Genomic DNA, 16,799 nt, shown 5'->3' on the forward strand with positions numbered 1-16,799 from the left:
ACTTTCCCACTGACACCCGCCATTTGACAGCCTCTAAACTCCTTTCACTTGCTTCATTCTTCGGTCTTAATTAGTCCTCCTCTACAGGAACCTACACAAACATAGATACATTAGACCTTATCTTCACCCACCTCTGCTCCCTTTCTAATCTTACTACCTCATCTTTACCCCTTTCTGACCTCTATCGACTTACATTTTCATCGTGTCCTCTTTACCTGCCCATCTCTCCTACCCCTTCCATGTCCAGCAGCTAGCACACCCCCACAGAAACCTCACACACCTAGACACTCATACTTTCCAACTCTATTCTACCCCTGTCCTCCATATCTTCACTCCACGACACGGACAGTGCCACCGTTTTCTACAGTGTCACACTCACTTCAGCTGTTGATTCAGTCACCCCTCTTGTGCATATGCAACAAATCAATAGACAACCCTGGCATATGAATCTCACAAAAGTTTTGGTGCGGTGCAGACCGGTCGGATGGGTGTCTCCATTCTCGGGTCCGGCGCGTCTTCTTTTGACCATCTTTATCCTCCTTCTGAAGCCTGAGTGCATGAAGCCTCCTATGTCATGCACACTAGCCGGCATTGAGGTCCTGAGCAGGCGCATTTTGATCTCCCCTGAGCAGGGAAGAACATAGTATGGTAGGGAGCCTGCGCTAGACCTCAATGCCGGATAGTCTGGATGACGTAGGACGCGACATGCACCCAGGCTTCCGAAGAAGGAGGACAAAGATGGTCGAAAGAGGAAGCGCCGGACCCTGAGAATGGAGACACCCATCCGACCGGTCTGCACTGCACCTCCCATTAGTTGAGTATTATAAAGTTATTTTTACATTCTACACTGCGGCCTTGCTCTTATATACAGCATGTTAGAATGCTGTATATAAGAGCCCACTGGTTATGGCTGCAGCTTATAGTCGCCAAATCTGATGACAGGTTCCCCTTAACCCCATCCTACATCTTCCCCAACTTCACTACCAGACCCTTAACCCAGCTCTTGAACTTATGATTAAACTCTGGTACCTTCCCTTCTGCATCAGCGGAATTTTGCCGCAAAACCAGATCAGTCACAAATGCGTTTCAGTTCCATTCATTTCCAATGGACTCGTGGTAAGATACAGTCACATGCGGTTGCGTATGACGCACACAACCACATGTGACCGCATCTTACCGCGAGTCCATTGGAAGTGAATGGAACTGAAACGCATTTGTGACGGATCTGGTTTTGCGGCAGAATACCGCTGATGTGAGTACTGCCTTAAAGAAACCACTCCACTGATGCTGCCTTAACCAAAACTACTGTCTTACTGCCAAAGCGAACAGACATTTCTCTATACTTCTGCTTCTTGATCTGTCCTCTGCCTTCAACACAGTCAACCACTCTCTCCTACTACAAATCCTTTCTTCCCTCAGGATCACAGACCTTGCCCTCTCCTCGATCTCCACATCCCTCTGTAACTGCACATTTAGCCTTTCCAACTCCCACACTACCTCCTCATCCCATCCTCTCTCTGTCGAAGTCCCTCAGGGCTATATCTTGGGATGCCTACTCTTCTCCATCTATCCCTTTTGTCCTGGGATAACAAATCCTATGGCTTCCAGTACCATCTACAGTATATGCTGGACACATTCAGATCTACCTCTGCTGTTCAGCATACCGGAGTGCCATATCCTCCTTCTTTTCTCGCCTTCTTATGCTCAACGTAGACAGACAGAACTCATCATCTTTCCTCCATCTCACCTAACTTACCTACCTGATCTATCACAATAAACCACATCATGCTCACCCCATTACCTGAAGTCCGCTGCGTCGGAGTAATTCTTGACTCTGCCTTGTCCTTCAAACCACACATCCAAGCTCTTGCCAACTCCTGCCTCCTCCAACTCAAAAATATTTCCGGAATCTGTCCTTTCCTCAACACTGAATCTTCTAAAATACTAGTGCATGCTGTCATCATCTCCTGCCTTGAATACTGCAAAATTCTTATCTGTGGCCTTCCTGCTAACACTCTCACACCTCTCCAGTCTGTCCTTAACTCTTCTGCTCTACTTATCCACCTCTCTTCTCACTGCTCCTCCACCTTTCCTCTCTGAATATCCCTTCATTTGCTCCCAATTCCTCAACATATCCAATACAAGCTACTAACATTGACCTACAAAGCTGTCCATAATCTGTCTCCCCATATATCTCTAAACTAATCTGATATTTTACAACATATAATCTCCGGTCCTCCCAAGATCTCCTATTCTCCTCCACACTCTTGCGTTCCTCACCCAATCGTCTGCAAGTCTTCTCCCGAGAATCCTTTATCTTCTGGAATTCTGTGCCCCAGCACATCCGTTTATGATGGGACGTGTTGGGGCACAGAATTCCAGAGGATAGTGGAATTATTATGGCCTATGTGTTGAATAATTATTGACCACATTCAGAACTTTCATGTGGAAAACCCATTTCGTTAGCAAAGCTTATTGTCTGCAATGACCCCACTGCCGCCTCCCCACCGCCCCAACCTACTGTCTCCTTCCCCATAATCCTGTAGAATGTAAGCCCGCAGCGGCAGCACCCTCTCATTGCTGTGCCAGTCTGTCACTGTCAGTTTGTTTATTATAATTTATATTTGTGATTTGTCTGTAACCCCTTCTCATGTACGGCACCATGGATTTATTGGTGCTCTAAAAATAAATTATAATACAATATCTAAGAGGAATTAATATATTTTTTGGGAGGCCTTGTGTAAATGAGGTTTTTTTTAATTGAGTGTCTGGTAGAGTATATTAAAAGGCTCATGTCTCCCAATGATCAGACAGAGCAATTAACCTGTTCATTATGGAAATGGTCAGGGAGGTCTTACTGCGGACCTTTAGATGCAGGGACTTTTTTTTGTCAAGATTTTTTTCTTACTAAAAAGTATGTCCTGTAGTCCAAAAAATAGAATAATTCATACATGTCTACAGTTTTACCATGTAGTTGTGTCTGCCAGAGAGTGCACTTATCAGTTTCTACTAAAACATGGCATGCCAATCCTCGCCATTCATCTTCTCTCTGACATGGAAGATTGTGAACAGCCCCGAGAGAGTGCTTTCAAGTATCTTCTAAGTCCTGCATTGATCTGGATATAACAGATGAGCCCCCAGCAGTCCTAGACCACAAAGGTGAACTACTAAAGGTCACCCAGTGGGTAGCCGTGTTTGCCTGGGTAATCCAACAGGTGACTTTATGTCTCCCTACGTAATTTAAGGTGAATTATAGCTGCATAAATTATTTGTCTTAACAGAACCCTTTATATAACATTACACCATCTAAGCATAAATGTCTAAAATGAAGGCTATAAACACGTCATGCACACTGTATACCATGTATTACCTATTATTCCCAGCAGAGGTCAGTAAAATTCTAAAATCCGTCTGTAGGGTTATGGGGTGTGCGCAGATGATTGCTATAGCCTCCCTGATTTATTAGCACATCTACAATGTATCGCATCGGTAATGGAAACTGGTGTACAGTATAAACTGTAAATCAGCTTTATAGCAGATGTAATAAGCAATTACACATACTATTGGTATCAGGGTGCAGGAATTTAATTACTGGCATGGTTCAATACCAAAGGCCTAGTTATGTGAGCGATATTCACACGAGAGTACTGTGAGTTTAGATCAATGACACATCAAGGCTAAAGGGCTAATTCACATGTGCGACTTTCCAAAATTCACTGTATACACTACTATAAGACTGTCACATAATGGGTTTGTGAAAACGAACAGCACACGGTCACAAAACTGATTCAGCTGATGGAAAATCATTTTTTTCCCTGGTGCAACAAAGCCTTTTAGATTTCTGTCATTTGTGTGAACACGGCATTAGAACGTTCCACTGTGCAGGGCTGCCTATTCTTTATAACACAATATGGCTTTACAAATATTACTGCCATGTGGTGACAGAATATTAAACTAGGCGATACCGCTCTTCAAGCACCACATCTTCCAGATACATCTCGGCACCAATTTTCTTTCTCACTTTCTTCGTATAAAAAAGCAACAAAAAAAGAGGAATAAATATCATTACTTACAGCAAAGATGGAACTGCAGCTATACATTGCCTATGCCGAAAACTACTACTCCAGCAGGATACAGCTAAGGCCCCACTAAGTGGAGGCATCACAGGTGCAGGAGGAGCAAATCACACACACACTTCCAAACATCGAGGAGGCGATTGCTGGATGGTAAAACTGCACACTGATGGCTTGCATAGAGCACTGTTCACACCTGCAGATGCACAGTCACAAGCCCGCAGCCTATTAGGCGACGCCCATACTATTAGATCAGGCGGCTGTCAAGCTGTACCCCAACTGCGCATTATACAGGGACAGGAACTCTAATATGCAAGGTCTAACAAAAAGGGACCTGGCTGTATCCTGTATTATGGCCATAACACCAACTAAAAATCTCATTTTTTTTGTATAGGATACAGACAGGAGCCTTTTTGTTAGGCCTTGCATATTAGAGTTCCTGTCCCTGTATGATGAGCAGATGGAGTACGGATTGGCAGCTCACCTGATCTAATAGTATGGGAGTCACCTAATAGGCTGCGGGTTTGTGATTGTGCATCTGCAAGTGTGAACAGCGCTCTATGCAAGCCATCAGTGTGCAGTTTTACCATCCAGCAATCGCCCCCTCCATTTTTGGAAGCGTGTGTGATTTGCTCCTCCTGCACCCGTGATGCCTCCACCTAATGGGGGCTTAGCTGTATCCTGCCGGAGTAGTAGTTTTTGGCCTGGGTAATGTACAGCTGCAGCTCCATCTTTGCTGTCACGTTCTTTGTAGCGCGGTTCCCCTGTAATCCAACAGAAGTAGCAGACCTCGCTGCAAGCAAGCTTTCGATTTTGCACATAGAACATACTGAAGGTTGTCTGTGATTAACAAATTATAGTCTCTTTCAGTGAGGAGTGAGTATTCTCCACCTGACGGTTTATCAGGGGTTGGTGCAGCAGGGCAGAAGTGGGTCATCTTTTATGGTGGTCTGGAAGCATCTAACTTTGAAGTCAGCATATCAGATTTTCCGAGCATTTATCCCTGAGCTAAGGTGGGGAAAGCAAAGTGCACTGCAGGCAAGAGGTAATCTCAAATTAAATACGTGATTCTTCCAAGTTCTGTAATTGTGCAGTCAAAACTGGGATAACTCCAGGCAACCTGTTGTTAGGGCTGTGTTTTATTTTATGGGGCGTGGGGTCTGAGGGATGTGCTTTTATCATGTAATTATATCTTGTTATTATACCATGCCACTGGCTCAGTATAACCTCCCCAAAGGAAGATAATTACGATGAAGCTTGTGAATGAATACATGTGTATATATGTCAGTTATGGAGGCTCTGCCTGTCTCTACCTGTCCCACATTCCTTCCACTAAAGCAATCACAAGATTTTTTCCAAGAACTGGCATATTTCAGACCTGGCCCTGGTGTGTTTTGTGCTGAAGGTATGAAGAAGAGAGAAAATGCATCACTGTGTCTTCTCTATCACTTCCAGTATTGTACGGACAATTCCCACACATCTTCCGCATAAGCCAGAACATTTTTTTTTTTTTGCAGATATCTAGTACAGAAGAGAAAGGGTTATTGTAACAAGTCACTATAAATGACTGCTACAGTTAAACATGATTATAATCATATGATTGTCATTGCTTCATTTTTCTATTGTTTTTAATAATCAATTATTGAAAATCGTACTTATTATTGATTGTGTTTTGTTTTTAAAGAAACAAACTCCCATTTATGCCCAAAACAGGACAGGATCAGGACACGTTCTAAAAAAAAAAGTGAATGAAAAGAGTAATTCTGAATCTGCAGTACTCTCCCGATATCTGCTTATAAAACCAATACAGGATTTACATGATGAATAGTATAGCTACGCTAGATATAGATCAGGTGGGAGTGAGCAGAATGGTATAAAGTTACTGAAAACACAAAAGTAGCGTAACTTTTATTTATTGCTTTAAATCTATAGCCATTCTCGGCTTAAGAGTCCAGTGGGAGATCATATTTAGTGATGGATAGCTATGCTCCTGTAAGGAGGCCTGGCTATTAAGACTGCCCATGGGATTACTTAGCCCAGAATAAGTAGGAATTAAAATATATGAAATAGGAGTTATTCTGAATCATTTATTGCAAAACTATTTCATTCCCAGCTCCTGCTGTATAACATATAACAAGCTGCTTGCAGATATGACAGATTTTCAACATGATTCATTTATGTGATAGAGGTGTGAGCTTCTCCCTTATGAGTTGCAGCCACCACTAGTGAGCCCTTACAAACAGTATTCCATAATACTGTGTATAAGAGCCCAGACCACTCTGTATAACGTAAAAACACCTTTATAATCAGAATCTGACTGGCTACCGGAGGAACCTCCAGTAATACCAGGCCTGGCTGCGGCTACCTGGGTTGAACTCCGGTGCTCTCAACTGAGCTCCGGAGTGTAGCCTGGACTGAACTCGGGGTTTGCAGGACTGAACCGCGACCCCCGAATGATTCCACGGTGATTGCGGTTCAGTTCATGTCACAGCTGCGGACAGGTCAGGCTGAACTCCGGAGCTCAGGTGACAGCTTCGGAGTTCAGCAGGCCCTGTCCGCAGCTGCCATAAACTGAACCGCAATTGCCGGGGAATCAGTCGGCGCTTGCAGTTCAGTCCTGCAAACCCCGAGTTCAGTCCAGGCTGCACTCTGGAGATCAGGTGAGAGTTCCAGAGTTCAATCCAGGTAACCGCAGCCAGGACTGGTATTACTGGAGTTTCCTACGGTAACCAGTCCAACACTGTTTAAATGCTCACCTAGGGGGCAGTACGGTCTGATGGGTGTCGCTGCTCTCGGTTCGGTGCCTCGTCCATCTTTTGGGATCACCATCCTCCTGCGCAGCCCCGTGTGGATGTCTTGTCCTGCGTCATTCACACAGAGGCCTCCATTGCGCTCCTGTGCGTGCGCACTTTGAACTGACCAGCTGAGGGCACAGCAAAGTACTGTAATGCGCAGGCGCGAGGAAACATTTTTCACATTCTACAGAGTGGCCTGGGCTCTCATACACAGTATTCTGAAATGCTGTATATAAAGGATCACTGGTGGTGGCCGCAGCTCATAGGGGAAAAACCTGGTGTCAGGTTCCATTTAATGATGCCCCCCACCAATATTAAATATAACTAGACATTTGTAATGTATATTCATTATACCTAATGGCCTCTGCTCTGCTACAGCTTTTTCCATCAATAGTCTCTGTAGTGTCAGGGAATGCAGTATAGTAAGTCTGAACCTCTTCTGCCTTTCCATTGATTGGGATGGGACTGTTTGGAGCATGACGGTACAATATAAATCTCGGAACATAGTAACGGAGGTTTAAACCTCCCACAGTACTCCCCATGTCAAAATAGTAGCTAGTTTGTACAGACAGGAAAAAAAAGTATTCTGTCTCTCTCCCCCTCTCTTCCTCTCTCCCTCTCTTTCCAGCTCACTCCCTCTCTCGTCCCACTCACCATCAAAATCCTATTACCTCACACATAAGCTGTTTTATGCTAAGAATGTCCTTCATTGCCTATAGCAACCAATCAGAGCTCCTATTAAAATAGAAGCAAAGCTCTGATTGGTCACTATAGGCCACCTGATAAATATCCAGGCTAACTGTCAAAACAGCCAATATATTGCCTCATAAAACCCCACACGATTAGTATACAGGTAAGGTCATGTGACTTACATCAGCCTTTACAACATAGTTGGCTAAGCATCACCACGAAATCGTATTAACTCACACATAAGGTGTTCTATACTAAAAATGTTCTTTGTTGCCTATAGCAACCAATCAGAGCTTCTTGACCTCTAACAAAATAGAAGCAGAGCTGTGATTGGTTGCAATAGGCCACCTGATAAATATCCAGGGTAACTGTCAAAACAGCCAATACAGTCATATGGAAAAGTTTGGGCACCCCTATTAATGTTAACCTTTTTTCTTTATAATAATTTGGGTTTTTGCAACAGCTATTTCAGTTTCATATATCTAATAACTGATGGACTCAGTAATATTTCTGGATTGCCCAAACTTTTTCATATGACTGTATATTACCTTAAACATCCAAACAGTTTCTGTGTGTGTGTCTCTTTCTGTGTGTCTCTTTCTGCGTGTGTGTGTGTGTGTGTCTCTCTTTCTGTGTGTGTCTCTTTGTGTGTGTGTGAGTCTCTGAGTGTGTCACTTTCTCTCTGTGTGTGTATCTCTTTCTGTGTGTGTGGATCTCTCTGTGTGTCTCTTTCTTTGTCCATAATAGGAGTCTATAATAACGGATCCATCCTAGCTCCATTGACTTTAATGTAAGCATGTTTTTTGGCGAATAACTGTAAAGCTTGGGGTTAAATTGTTCCATCAAACAGTCTATGACATTCAAATGCGGTGGGTGTGCAAAATTTTGTGATTGTAAATGCAGACTTACACACATACGTACACTTAGCTTTATATATGAGATTTACTAAGAGGCTAGAGAGTCGCTTTAGATATTAAAAGGTGCCCATACAGCAGACAGACTAGTCTGCTGACAGATCAGGTACCTTTATCAAAGCCAGTGATATCTTCAAAATATCTATAGAATCCAAATGTATAGCTTAGATTAACATTTGACATAAAATTTAGGTTAGGTCTACAAACAATTGAAGAGGTTTTTTGAAAGGGCTATAACGAGTGTGTCTGATTCCAAAATGTGAGATGACCACGAGCCTGTGTGAAAAGGAATGGATATCGTTCCGCTGTGTATAGGAAGCAACGGCACAGGTCTCGTAAGTCCTCAAATTTGTTTGTGTTCCCCCATGAAAGAATTGTCTGATTTAGAGAACGCCTGCTTATAATCTCATCTGGTGTTATGCCTCATGTAAGTAAGCTAGCCGTAATTTTCCTGCAGGAAAATATAGCGTTAGCAAGTGCCATACGTGTAATGTAAGTACACCCTGGGGCTTTCAGGGGAAGACATGCTTCAGACTCCAGGCTGTCAGAAAGTGGTCTGGATTGGAAGCAAAGATCATTTGGAGCAGGTAACCCCTAATGTGTTTTGTGCAGTAGAACATAATGGGACCCTTTAATACACGCTTACCTCTCCATTGCTGATGCAACTATTTTTCAAGACTTAGTAGGTGTATTATTACCAGAAGGGTAAAATATACAAATATTATGTCTATTCTCATAAGTATTGATCTACTACTCTCATTGTGGAAGATCCAGACTTGACATAGGTAAATGGGAGGGGAGCTGGCAACTTCAATATGATGGCATACAGAGAGGGACATAAAGACAGACTTTGTACAAGCGATGTGTACGTCTTTATTCTAAAAAAGACAACAAACATAAATAGGAAGGAACATAAATACAGCTATCTAAAATTATTGCAGTTAATTGGGATGCTAGACGCGTTCCTACATGCAGATCTTATGACAGTACCCATTATGCGAAATCTAGCAGCATGTTATATGTAAGGTCCAAAGTTCACATGGTTTAATACAACATCATTGGACGGGGGTAGCTGGTGCCTAAAGCACCTTATGTAGAACTCTAAACCAGTGTTAATATTTTGGCCTTCCTCTGCATTACCTTCATTGCACCATGTACAATCTGCAGATACTATAAAGTTTTCACGTTATTTAGAGGATCTTTTACCAAAATTTTCATGTTAAACTGGATACAGGATATAATAGTGGCTGCATGGTGGAAAAAATATTTGTATTTTTTTTTTTTATTGGCCTCTCTGTTGCAGAGTCTTTAGTAAAGTATGTGGCATCTAATATGTTTTCTGAGTGCAAATGGGTGCTATCCTACAGTACTCCTAAGTGTTCCACTTGCGTTTTGCATGGACGAGTGCAATCTGATAAAACATTGGACTGCACTCGCATCAGTGCAAAACTACGGGGCAGTGTCCATCTGCGATTGATTTCTCATGCCATATCAGCCTGAGAAATTAATTTGGCAGTGATTCTTGGCTCACACGCACCCATACAAGTCTATAGGTGCATGTGAAACATTGCACTGCACTCGCATGTCATCCGACTGCAGTGCGATGTACACAGAGACGGGCCGCGGAGGAGATGGGGAAGAAAGTGTTCTCTTCCTCTTCTCTGCACCTGTGGTAAAATCGCAAGATAGCATCACAGTCACATGATTCTTGGCTGACGCACGCAGCAGAGGGTCGTTAGCATATTGCTTCTGGTGCTCTCACATCGGAAGCTATGCGCAAGTGGAACTGAGCTCTAATTCTTATCATATTTGAGAGATCAGCTGCACACAGATGGCCAATATGCCTGCACCTCATCATAATTCGCCTCTTCCGCTTATTCGTCAGCTTCTGGAGAGCTCTATCAACTTTTTGGTGTTTTAATGAATTTTATTGTAATTTGTAACGTCAATCTAGTTCAGTGTTTCTCAACTCCAGTCCTCAAGACCCACCAACAGATCATGTTTTCAGGTTTTCCTCACTATTAGACAGGGGATAATTCCATCACCTGTGCAACATTAAGGAAATCCTGAGAACCTGATTGAGGAAAACCTGAAAACATGATCTGTTGGTGGGTCTTGAGGACTGGAGTTGAGAAACACTGATCTAGTTAGATCAATATGGCTGTAAAAAATCACCAATCCTGAATGAGATGAGATATCAACGCTAAAAATTGGCTTTTTTGTCTAAATGTAAAGTTGCCTTTTTATTTTTATATTTAACCTCCATCTTATGTCTTCAATGTGCAGTTCCCAAACCAGCTTTTGTAGGCCATGTTTGACCAGGAACTGGAACCAACAAGCAGGTTTTCACATATACAGTACAGGCTGTGTCATACTGTTGCTAGGATGCTGATTCAAATCATATCTTCAGTTTAGAGATTTGATGCTTGATCGCTGAAAATCCTTTATCAAACCTTCAGAAATGACATCAATAGTGCAGTGGGTTGAGCAGCCGGGCAGGACTTTGTGGGTCTGGTTCTCCTGCCTCGCCTCCTCTTCTTTATCTGAGACCTCTGTTGGCACTGCATGCACATTGCTAGTGTGACGGTGTGTTCAATAAAATGGCCCCAGAATTAGCGCATGTGCGTACCGCTATCTCCAGTGCCATTTTATTGAAGACACTGTGGAGACGAATATGAGCAGCGGCATATGTGCAGATTTATTTATTTGTTTTCCCATCAGCACATGCGCTGTCGCCGCTAAGTTATCTCCACAGTTTCCTCAGTAAAATGGCGTTGGAGATCAAGGTACCCACATGCGCTGATCCCGGTGCCATGAGAACGTCACACTAGCAATGAGCACTATCTGGCAATGGCAGCGCAAAATTTAAATAAAAAAAGAGGAAGCGAGCCAGGAGGAGAAAGCATTTCTGAGGACCCGACCCCTCAAAGTCCCGTCCTAATGCTCAAGCCACTGAATCAATGACATAATTTTTGAAGGTTTGATAAAGGATTTTTCCGCAATCAAGCATCGAATCTCTAAACTAAAAGTATTATTTGATTCACCATACTGGCGCCAGTATAGCATCGCCTGTACTTTATATGTGAAAAACCTGCTCATTGGTTCCCATTAATATTAAGGATGACTAGCACTAAATAATGCCATAGGGTTATGAGGGAACAGACTTGAGTATGATGTCACTTTTTCTGCAAACAATGCTGATTGTGTAATGGTTTATGGAGTCTGATAGCCTGGGGTTGAATACAGTGGTCCATTTGCAAAGACTGATTTATGTTTTATTTTTCCCCAATTAATAATAAAGGATAAAATAGGAATGATGTACACCACACTAAGTAAAAGGTGCATGACTTCAAGTCAGTGCAAGCTATGAGCAGATCAGATATATAGTATGTCAAAACTTGTGTTATTTTTTTCTTCAAACTTAAAAGGGGTTGTCCATCCATCTCTGGGACACTCTAAGGCCGGCGTCACATGCTACGATATATCGGGCGATATGTCGTCGGGGTCACGGATTCATGACGCACATCCGACATCGTTAGACATATCGTAGCGTGTAACAGCTACAAACGACTGTGAACGAGCAAAAATACTCACCTTATCGTTGCTCGTTGACACGTCGTTCATTTTCAAAATGTCGGTCCTCTTTCTGCACGCCGGTTGTTCGTTGTTCCCGTGGCAGCACACATCGCTCCGTGTGACACCCCGGGAACGACGAACACAGCTTACCTGCGTCCCGCCGGCAATGCGGAAGGAATTAGGTGGGCGGCCCTCCGCTTCTATTGGCCGGCCGTTGTGTGACGTCGCTGTGACTCCGAACGTCCCTCCCCCTTCAGGAAGAGGATGTTCGACACCCACAGCGACGTCGTCCGTGAGGTAAGTGCGTGTGACAGGGGGTTAACGACTTTGTGCGTCACGGGCAATTAATTGCGCGTGTTGCACAAACGACAGGGGCGGCTACGATTGCTCGTGCGATCACACGATAGATCATACTGTGTGACGCCGGCCTAGGTGTTTGCACGTATTAAAGGGAACCAAACATCAGCATTTTCCTATATAAGGTGCAGGCAGTGCAGTACTAGCCCTATCAGGCACAGTGTGTACATACCATTAGTGGGCAGCTCGGATGTGTAGGCTGTGAAATTCAACTTTATAAAGTTTGAAAATTCATGCACTTTTTGATTGACGTGGGCACCTTTGCTGATAATGTCCGGGCGGGTTATGCACGTGTAACCCCGCCAGATCTGAAGAAGCGAGGGCACATGCGACGCCCTTTCATGCACCGCCCTCTCATGCACCATAATACTGTGGTCTTCAGAAACACGGCGCCGGAGATGAGCGGTATGTGCAGGCGCTAACTGACGTGTAACTGAAGAGTAGAAATTTACATATGGCCAGTGAGAGGGAGGAACAGGCGGCAAGGGAGGGGGGGGGGGGGGGATACACGTGCATAACCCACCCGGACATTAGCAGCGAGGTTTTTCAGAATTTTCAAACTTTATGAAGTTGAATTTCACTGCCTAAACACCCGAGCTGCCCACTAATGGTATGTACACAGTGTGCCTGATAGTGCCAGTACTGCACTGGCTGCACCTTATACACAAAAATCCTGATGTTTGGTTCCCTTTAAAAGAAAAACACTTATACTCACCTCAGATGCCGTTGCAGCGGTGTCGGCACTCGTGTTCCCTGGGTTCATGTCAAGTTGTTAGGTCATGTGAGCTGTGCGCCCAATCAACGCTGGCATCCCTCCGCTTCAGATGAAGTGAACATCACGAGGAAGTCAGAGTTGTGGCTGCCACTTACTTCCTATTGATGTTTGATGCATCCCAAGGCGGGGAGAGTGAAGCCGGGACTGATTGGATGCAGGGTTAGCATGGCGTAACATCATGTCCGCTCCAGCAGAGCGAGTGCCTACACCGGTACAACTGCGTGGCACCATAGGAGAGTGTAAAATGCTTTTATTTTAACAGGGGCAAGCACTCTGAGAGGTTGTTCGAGTAGTGGACAACCCCTTTCATTTTTATCCACTAAATTTCTTTGGAGTTCATGACCAATTTTCTTGTCTGTTTATGATATATTATTTTTACCTTTTCTAGTTTTCTTTTACAGATTGATAAATTTAAATACATGTCAGTGAAGTGCACAAAGCTCCCAGTCAATGTTATGCAGTGATGTCCAATGTACCAGTTATATACCGTAGTCGTTCGCGGGTTTTTTTTTACTTTGTGACAGAACAAGTTAAATATTGGTTTTGTGGCTTTTGATCATTTTGCTGCTAATTGTGGTTAGCCACATAATATGGTGACACTGATGGTGACAAGCATGGTACATGGTATGATTTAGACAGTCTGACCAAGCACTCTTAATACTGTATTGCACTAGCTGTATGGTGTTCCTTCTCTGTTGTGGGTGTTGACTGTTTTTCTTTCCTTTTTCACTTTATTTTGCAATATGCTTTTATATTTATTTTCCATTGTGTGTTTGCTTTCTTGTGCTAAGATCATGTACCAAAGAATATTTGTTTTTGCAATTTGCCCTTTAATTGGCTTCCAATAACACAGTGACAATGACTGTTTTGTATGTAAACCATACAGGCTATATTATGCTTTCTAACAAAAATATTATTTTGTGGTCTATTGCTTTTGATCAATGTACTTTGATGACGTGTAGTAGCCCAGAGGTAAAGACAGTTTTGCAATTTCTGTGCATACTGGGGTACAAAGTGACCTGGAACACCATGAAGTTTATATGAGATTCAGCTAAAAAATTATACCCTGTAAGATCCATATGTAACAGATTTATGCACTTGTATGTTGTAATAATAGGCAAAAGCCATTACAACTGCTAAAACAATGATTTAGGTTTGCCATTTGTGTTTTCCACATGTACATACTGTTTAATTCTTTTATTTTGTGTCTATGTATATATGTGTTAAAGAATCTGACTTACGTTTTTTTTTTTTAAGTAAAATGTGATGAGGTGTAGGAAAGAGACTTTAAGATTTAAAAATGCATAGATGTATTTTATATAGAAATAAACTGATTGACAAAAATAAGAGCTCATTGTATGTTGATCAGTTACAGAAAAGAAAAAGTATTCTCCTTTATCTTACATGGTGGATTCCTTGAGGTTCTAGCGGATAATAGTTAATTTCTCTACTAAATCAGTAGAAGTTTGGTTCTTCATTCATCTTTTCCTGGTTCCCGAATGGGTTAGGCCATAGTGATAAACTGGAGGCCTAGTACATGTGCTCCGTTTGGTGTCTTCCAGCTGTTCTGCCATATGTTAGTTTAGAGATGACCCTCGAGTGAAGTGACCCCCCATATACACTGTCGATTATTTAATAAATGTGGACTTTTTACTGTGTGTGTGTGTGTGTGTGTGTGTGTGTGTGTGTGTGTGTGTGTGTGTGTGTGTTTTTATATATATAAGTGCCTTATTCTGTCTGTCTGTCTTGCTCCAAAATTGTGTCCTTACGGTGACACAAAGCTGATTGGCCGCTGGGCTCGCCATGGCCCCGCCCCCCCGCACGGATTGGCCGCTCGCCCAGGCTGCGCCCCCACACGGATTGGCCAGCCGCTCACCCAGGCTCCGCCCCCCCCCACAGATTGGCCTCTCGCCCCGGCACCCTGCAGGCATTGGCAACTCGGCCACGCCCCGCCCCCCCTCACGCAATGCACGCTAGCTCTGGCCCCGCCCCCCCACGCATTCCCCGAACCGACACGGTCACGGAGCCACGACTCCCAGGTGAGTACTGTACCCCCGGGAGCCCACATCAGCGTACGCCCCCAAACCAGCCGACACATACCCTCGCATTGCTGGGGCTGGCCGGCGTATGCTGGTGTGGGCTCCCGTGCGAGCGGGGGACGAGATACGCTGGTAACCATGGTAGCATAGTTACCAGCGCATCAAGGTCCTGCAGCGGCGGAACATACACACACGCACACACATAACAGCACACACACACACACACACACACACACATACACACACACACACACATCAGATCACACTCACTCTCACACACACATCACATCGCATCCACACACTCACAACATCCTGGGATATCGCTTGCTTCTCGGCGGCGATACTGTGCTGTGAGCTTCCAGGACCTGCCGGAGGATCACATGGCCAGAAGCATGTGGTATCTCCAGATGTTGTGAGTGTGAGCGCGTATGTGCAATATCGTCAATGTGTGTGTGCATGAGTGTATGCGATCGGGTGTGTGTGTGTGTGTGTGTGTGTGTATGCGATCGGATCTGTGAGTGTCGGCAGAGGAGCACGGCGTGCTGGAGGAGGCTGGGAGGAGAGAGGCTGATCCTGAGGAAGGCTGGGATGGGGAGGCTGAGAGAAGAGAGGCTGATGCTGGGGGAGACTGAGGCTGGGGTAGGCTGGGAGGAGAGAGGCTGATGCTGGGGACCGAAAAGGCTGATGCTGGGAGGAGAGAGGCTGATGCTGGGGGTGGCTGAGGCTGGGGTAGGCTGGGAGGAGAGAGGCTGATGCTGGGAGGAGAGAGGCTGATGCTGGGGGAGGCTGAGGCTGGGGTAGGCTGGGAGGAGAGAGGCTGATGCTGGGAAGAGAGAGGCTGATGCTGGGAAGAGAGAGGCTGATGCTGGGAGGAGAGAGGCTGATGCTGGGGGAGGCTGATGCTGGGGGAGGCTGAGGCTGGGGTAGGCTGGGAGGAGAGAGGCTGATGCTGGGGACAGAAAAGGCTGATGCTGGGAGGAGAGAGGCTGATGCTGGGAGGAGAGAGGCTGATGCTGGGAGGAGAGAGGCTGATGCTGGGAGGAGAGAGGCTGATGCTGGGAGGAGAGAGGCTGATGCTGGGAGGAGAGAGGCTGATGCTGGGAGGAGAGAGGCTGATGCTGGGGGAGGCTGAGGCTGGGGTAGGCTGGGAGGAGAGAGGCTGATGCTGGGAGGAGAGAGGCTGATGCTGGGAGGAGAGAGGCTGATGCTAGGGACAGAAAAGGCTGATGCTAGGGAGGAGAGAGGCTGATGCTGGGGACAGAAAAGGCTGATGCTGGGAGGAGAGAGGCTGATGCTGGGATGAGAGAGGCTGATGCTGGGATGAGAGAGGCTGATGCTGGGATGAGAGAGGCTGATGCTGGGATGAGAGAGGCTGATGCTGGGATGAGAGAGGCTGATGCTGGGATGAGAGAGGCTGATGCTGGGATGAGAGAGGCTGATGCTGGGATGAGAGAGGCTGATGCTGGGGACAGAGAGGCTGATGCTGGGGACAGAGAGGCTGATGCTGGGGACAGAGAGGCTGATGCTGGGGACAGAGAGGCTGATGCTGGGGACAGAGAGGCTGATGCTGGGGACAGAGA

The 16,799-nt window shown here is 44.9% G+C and overlaps 1 protein-coding gene across 1 annotated transcript in view; it reads left to right on the plus strand.

Annotated features, from left to right (window-relative positions):
* Nucleotides 1–16,799, plus strand: part of TPRG1 (tumor protein p63 regulated 1) — a 171,473-nt gene that overhangs the window by 73,780 nt on the left and 80,894 nt on the right. The gene's annotated exons all lie outside the window — the stretch shown is intronic.

The sequence above is a fragment of the Anomaloglossus baeobatrachus genome, chromosome 3, assembly GCF_048569485.1.
Source record: "Anomaloglossus baeobatrachus isolate aAnoBae1 chromosome 3, aAnoBae1.hap1, whole genome shotgun sequence".
Lineage (NCBI taxonomy): Eukaryota > Metazoa > Chordata > Amphibia > Anura > Aromobatidae > Anomaloglossus > Anomaloglossus baeobatrachus.